This window comes from Sciurus carolinensis, chromosome 15 (genome assembly GCF_902686445.1).
Source record: "Sciurus carolinensis chromosome 15, mSciCar1.2, whole genome shotgun sequence".
NCBI lineage: Eukaryota > Metazoa > Chordata > Mammalia > Rodentia > Sciuridae > Sciurus > Sciurus carolinensis.
This window is the reverse complement of record NC_062227.1, coordinates 31,189,921-31,196,990: the sequence shown is the minus strand read 5'-3', so window position 1 is coordinate 31,196,990 and position 7,070 is coordinate 31,189,921. Positions and strand designations below refer to the sequence as shown.

General features: G+C 41.2%; 1 pseudogene; it reads left to right on the top strand.

The window, feature by feature from the left end:
- The first annotated feature begins 705 nt into the window (after nucleotides 1–705).
- Nucleotides 706–2,177, top strand: LOC124965352 (60S ribosomal protein L7a-like; annotated as a pseudogene).
- Nucleotides 2,178–7,070: the final 4,893 nt, after the last annotated feature.

The window sequence follows — 7,070 nt, the reverse complement described above, 5'->3', positions numbered from 1 at the left end:
ATTACACAAAGGTGACACAGATTCCAGGAGATGGGAATCACTGACTCATTGAGGCCATCGGCTATCACATCCTCCCCTAGCTGACAGGAGAACAAAATGCAGAAAGGCCCACCATGTGGGATACAGTCATGCCCAGGTGATAGTAAGAGCTGGCCACATCCCTGGGCTGTGCTCATTTACATGACTGCAGGATCCTTGCCAAGGCTTCTGGGCTAACTATCATTGAGATGGCTTACAAACCTAAGTTCACCACATGAGATCCATAGTGCTACAACACATACAGAATAATATAAAATACATAATTAGCTCAATATATCAATCTAATATTAATATCATAATTACATCTAACATTATCATTGTAGTAATAAACTGAATTTGAGAGTTTAAAAAACCAGTATGACCCACCCACTTCTCATTATTTCTCCTAGAGAATTAAAATTATAGCAGTATGGGCAGACCCACATTTATAGCACCACAATACACAATAGCCAAGTTATGGAACCAGTCTCAGTGTTCAACAGATGAATGGTTAAAGAAAATATGGTGTGTATATACACAATAGAATTTTATTCAGCCATGAAGAATGAAATTATGGCATTTCCAGGAAATGGGTAGAACTTCAGAAGATTATGTTGAGCAGAAGAAGTCAGAGTCAGAAAATGAAAGGTCATGTTTCCTCTCAATTGTGGAAGCTATAGAGGAAAAATGGGAGGGTAAGGGAGATGAAATGTCATGAAAATAGAGGGGAGACCAGTGGAGTAGAGGAAGGACACCAGGGGGAGGGCAGGGAGGGCAAGAGGAGGAACTAGGAACAACACTGACCCAATTATGATGTTGTGTGAACGTACACGTAACATGTAGGTGATGAGGAATTTCACTGTTATATATAAGGTGCCAATAAAAAAAAAAAAAAGTGATCAGAGGCCACTTACTTATTACCCAACATTCTTTCTCCTTTCTCTCTCCTCCAGCCCCGTGAAAACAAAGGTCAAGGGGAAGAAGGTAGTTCTGGACCCCACTGTGGTCAAAAAGCAGGAAGCAGAGAAGGTAGTGAATCCGCTGTTCAAGAAGAGGCATAGAACTTCAGCACTGGACAAGATGTTTAACCCAAAAGGGACCTTACCCGCTTTGTAAAATGGCCCTGCTACATCTGGCTGCAGGGACAAAGGGATATTCTCTTTAAGTGGCTTAAAATGCCTCCTGCAACTAACCAGTTCAACCAGGTCTTGAACCAACAAAGTTACCCAGCTGCTTAATCTTGCCAACATGTACAGACCAGAGATGGGCAGAAACAGCAGCAGAGGCTGTCGGTCTGGGTTAAGAAGGCTGCTGGCAAAAAGGATGTTCCCACGTAGACCCCATAGGTCCTTTGAGCAGGGATCAATACTGTCACCATCTTGGTGGAGAACTGACGCTGTCCAGCGGAGTCAATTTGGCACGGGAGAAAAACGAGTAGCGAGACTCCTGAATTCGAAACGGTTTATTGATGATTCAGAAATCCGGGAACACCGGCGCTCTCGGAGAGCCGGCTTATATTCCCTCCAGGAGGCGGATGGTAGGGCCAACGCTAGTTAAGTGAAGATCAGGCGAGGAGCTAGCTGTCCAATCACGGTAAAGGTCAAAACAAGCAGGCACGAGCAGGAGCACTGGGGAACACATGTGCACGTGTTGTGTGCATGGACTTATTTGAATACCGGCAAGGATAAAGCACCTGGGTGTGTTTATGTTAACCGACTTCCTCACTGCAGATGTGATCAAAACAACTTCTGGCTGGCTGCCAGGTGCCATCTTGGCATAGTCTGCATGGCATAGCCCCCAACAGAGAACAAGAAGACTCAGCTGGTGGTAATTGCACATGACCTGAATCCCATGGAGCAGGTTGTCCTGCCTGCCCTGTGTCACAAGATGGGAGACCCTTACTGCCTCATCAAGGGGAAGGCCAGGCTGGGAAGGCTGGTTCACAGGAGACATGCACCCCTGTTGCCTTCACACAGGTTAACTCAGAAGTCAAAGGAGCTCTGGCTAAGCTGGTGGAGGCTATCAGAACCAACTCCAATGACAGTTGTGATGAGAGCCTTCACCACGGGGGAGGCAAAGTCCTGGGTCCAAAATCCATGGCTCGCATTGCCAAGTTGGGAAAGGCAAATGCTAAATAACTCGACACTAAACTGGATTAAATATATGCTGTTTGGTTTCTGCACATAAAAATAATAAATTGTACTTTATCCAGTGGGGGTGACCCAGCTGATATATCTTCCAATAACAAGTTTAAATTGTGAAGGTTATGCAGGTTCCAAGCTAGTTGTGTGTTGTATCCTACTGGGTGGCAAGACTGGCTAATACAGATGAACTAATAACTGAATTTTAACATTTTTCTTTCAGGTGTGCTTTGATGGTGGTGGGCAAGCACAACCTATGGGGTGTTTCTTTGCATTCATTGCTGAGTCATGTGGCCACTTGGTGTTGGCTTGGGCTTCATCTGTAAATGAGTCTTCCCTCACTGGGTGGGAGAGAATCCACTATTACATGGGGCCCTTCCCCTTTATGGTGCTTTGGCTTCACATCAAATGATCAGTTAATTGTGAGTTGTGGAGGGTTAATCTTAGGTCCCTAAGTGAACAGGGAAGATGAGTTCTTTCTATTCAGGTACTATCTGCAGTAGAGAGCTCATCAGAGAGGAGAGGCAGTGATGTGAGGACAGAGTCAGAATGGAGTTTGTAAGGTGACGTTTCCTTCCCTTCAGTGTCATCCTGTAAGTTAGCATGAACTACACAGTCAAGGGAGAAGATGGTTCAGGTATTGTGGGCCCCTCCTACACCCCATGTGAGTGGACAATTCATGTAAATGGTGGGGAAATGTGTTCACTAGCTGTTCATCATGGTGACCAAAATACCTGACAAGAACACCTTAGAGGAGGAAAAGTTTATTTTGACTCCTGGTTTCAGAGGTTTCAGTCCCTGGTCTGCTGACTCCATGCTCTGGACTCAGGGTGAGGTGGCACATTATGGGAGAAGGTGTAGCAGAGAAAAGTGCCTTAGCTCATGGCAGCCAGGAAGCAGAGTGGCACAAAATACAACCTCTACAGGCATCTCCCAGGGACCTAATTCTCCAGCCACACCCTACCCTGCCTACAGTTACCATCCAGAGAGCAATCCTTTCAAATTATTAATCTATCAACAGGATTAATCTTTTTTAGAAATCGGCTTGTAAAGGCATGGTGGGCTAAATATTTTTTGCCATGTAACTCTAGGGTTAATTATTTAGTACAGGAAGTTATTTAGCATGTTCAAATTGGTTTCAGAGTATCACTTTCTTTTTCTCTTCTTTCATCTGAGATTCTGGTTCTAGAATGTTCTGGATATTATATCCTATCCTGGTCTCTTTAGTAAACCTTGAGGGATTTAGTGGCAGCACAACTTTACTTATTCCAGTATTTTCTTTTTGTGCCAAAATACATGTAACTTATCATTTACCATCTTAACCATTTTTAAGCATACAGTTCAGTGTCGTTACAAACATTCCTGATGTATCAGGAATCATCACCACCATCCATCTCTCTGTCTTGTAAAACTGTAGCTCTATGCCCGCTAAATGTGAACTCCCCATTCCCATCTCACCCATTCCCCAGCAATCGCCATTCGTTCCATTTTCTCTATGATTCTATCTGAAATACCTCATATGATTGGAATCACAAGTATTTGGCTTGTTTTGCTTTGCATAATGCCCTCAGGATTCACCTATGTTGTAGCATAGTTTAGAATTTCCTTACAGTTGTTTCATGAGAACACTGAAATTTGTGCATTTAAGACACTGCTTAGGAAAGCAGTTCAATATCTGAAAACTTCTTTAAGCTGCTATGCTGTCAGCAATACATGGCAAAACACACAGGATGTGTGGACTCTTAAATTTCAAACATTTTTATTGCACAGTATAAATACAGTTATGATATCTATTTCAATGTTTAGACTAAAGAGTCAAGATGCAATGACCTCCTGTGCTGCAAAAAGAACTTTTAGTATAAAGGTGGTGAAACATTAGGCTGTGCTGCAAAGGGGGATCTGCTGAATCTGTCCACGTAGAACTTCATAAAATATCACAAAACAATGTTGCTGTGCCTGGAGAGAGGTTGTCTGGACAGAATCTGTTGGTGTGTAAATGTTTTCAAATGACTCAGAAAATATGAGTGGAGAATATTTAATCAGTCAGGTCATCTGACTACCTAATCATCCTTTGGTGAATTGAAAAACAAATTACAATATTGATGAAATCTAGCTGAAGGAAGAAAATGATCCAAACCACCATCTAATTCAATCTATTGTGAAAACAGCAAACTTGTCAGGTTTCCATATTTACTAGTGTGTTATTTATATAATTACTTAACTATGTGAATCAGCATCATGAGAAATAGTTCATTGTTTACACAGTAGATTGGGCAATGACTCAATTCTAATAAATGGGAGGTCAGAAGCTTAAACTACACAATAGTATAACTGGCCAGAATTTTTGCTGGCTGAAAAACCATGAGACCACAGTGAAAGAAACCCTGGGGTAGGAGTCAGAATGCTTGGGACGGAGCTGGGACCCACAGATTATTAGCTGAGTGACCCCAGTAAGTCCACTTATCTCCAAATACACATTTTCTTCATCTTAATAGTAAGAGTAGAACTACCTGTCTCCTTTTTCATACTAGTGGTGAAGAAATAAATGAAAACACATGTATGAAAGTGATTTCAAAACTTTCCACTGTAATGTTAAACACGAGGCATTTTAAATTAGGCACCTTGGGACTAGATTTACTTTTTCAGACCACAAGTGTAAGTGAATGTAATAATGCAATATTTCAAAAGTCCTGTTCTCAAGCACAGGCCATGAGCTGCAGATCTAAGATCCTGGATGGATACCTGGTTCAAGGGTTTTGTAATACTATGATAACTGAAAGCAGCTTATGAAGAAGCATATTAACTATAGTTTCATCTACTACTAACTTACTCCATAAAGGTATTCATCAGGTACAATATGATATACAAAACTGAAGGTTTCAAAAGCATCAAAAATAGATCTAAAAGCCTGAGGACAAATTACAAATGAGGTGAGTAGCTTCCACAATGCCTACACATAACATGCAAATGATAAACATCTGTTAACACTAAATGCAAAAGTCATGTATTTTCAAGAAGCAAGAATGCAATGAAGATTTGATGTACATGCATATCCATAGCATATTCAAACTTTCTGACAGTTAAATAATGTCGCCGCCCATGGCAACAATTGCGTGGGTATTTATCGGAGGCGGACTGGAAATAAACTACTTTTCCTATATTCACTAATTTATAGAGGAAGAGAGACTTTGAGAAGAAGAGATGCTTTGCTTAGAGGTTAGAGGAAGAGAAACTTTGCTTATCAGGAAGAGAGACTTTGCTTAGAGGAAGAGAAACTTTGAGAGAAAGATAGGCTTTGCTTATAGAAAGAGAGACTTTGCTTATCAGGAAGTTTTTAGAGAAAGAGAGGCTTCTATGCTTATCAGAGATCTATTGCTTCTTAGAGTTGCATCCCACATCCTGTGAACTAGGTGCTTCTAGCTAGCTTCCTGTGAAGCTACTTCTTCTAGCTGCTTCTTCTCTCCGCTAGCTGTTTCTGCTTACTGTTGCTTTTTCTCTCCGCTAGCTGCTGCTCTTTGCCTTCTGCCTAATGACCGCTTATATTCCCTCCAGGAGGCGGAGGGCGGGACCACGCCAGTTGATATCAGGTGAGGAGCCAGCTGCCCTATCACGGCAAAGGTCAAAACGAGCAGGCCTGAGCAGGAGCACTCGGGAACACCTGTGCACGCATTGTGTGCATGGACTTAATTGAATACGGCCAATGATAAATCACTTGGGTGTGCTTATGTTAATTAACCTCCTCACTGCCAATGTGATCAAAGCAACCTCCAGCTGGCTACCAGGCGCTATCCCGGCACAGCCCACATGGCACAGCCCCCAACAAAATAACAAAATAATTTTATTCAACAGTACTTTTCCAGCATGTGCTGATGTAATCTTGTGCCATACTCAGTGATGCCCTTTTCTCATTATTTCTAAGTTAAACCACACAGAACCTCTTCATATTCATGTTACCCCGGTGGTCTGAAAGAGTATATTTAACTACAAGGGTTAACTTATAGTGGCTCATTTTAATACGGCAATTTGTATTTCTCAAAGAATTTTCTCATACACCTCCATATGTAATGTTTTAAGATTGATGAGAGATTACTGCTCATGGCCAAGTACACACATCAGTACCTTCTTCTGTAGGAGGTGTTAGGGGGCAGCACATGGTGACTCACCCTACCTATAGCTCATCCTTGATCACATTTCTCAGAATTTTAACCAGGCCTGGGAAACAGAAGTTCTAGGATAACATCACCTGGTTACTAGGACTCAAGCATCATCAGTGAAAAAAATTCAGGTAGACTTGACTTTATGGTGCTATTATAATTATATCACTGCTGGAAAATAGCAGGTGTGCCCTGATGGCATGCACTTGTCATCCCAGCTATTTGGGAGATGAGGAATCAAAAGTTTGTGGCTTGGGTGGGCAACTCAGCAAGACCTCATCTCACTAAAGAAGGGGGGAGCATAAATATTTTACTTGCTTGAATATGAAGACTCTAAGTACAGTTTTACTAGATACGGTGCACTAAAATCTAAACAGATGTGATGTGTACCAACATCATATAATTATATATTAATATTTTAGGACAATTTTTTAAAAGATAAGCATTGAAAACTGCTTGGAACACAGCAATATGGATTGTAATTATAAAAAGTATCTACATGAAATAGTGTTATCTGCCATAAATCCTAAAACATCTATATACACACACTAAATATATATATATTTATAATGTGCATGACTACAGATGATACATACACATAGAAACATGCACATACTTATTCCAATGAAGTTATAGTGCAAAAAGTTTTGAAACATAGTCTAAAGTAAATCTGAAGAGACATAAGACAGAAGATATTCCCACAATTTCAACCTACCTTTGGTGGCCACCTGGACACAGTCGACTTTAGTTTCCTGTA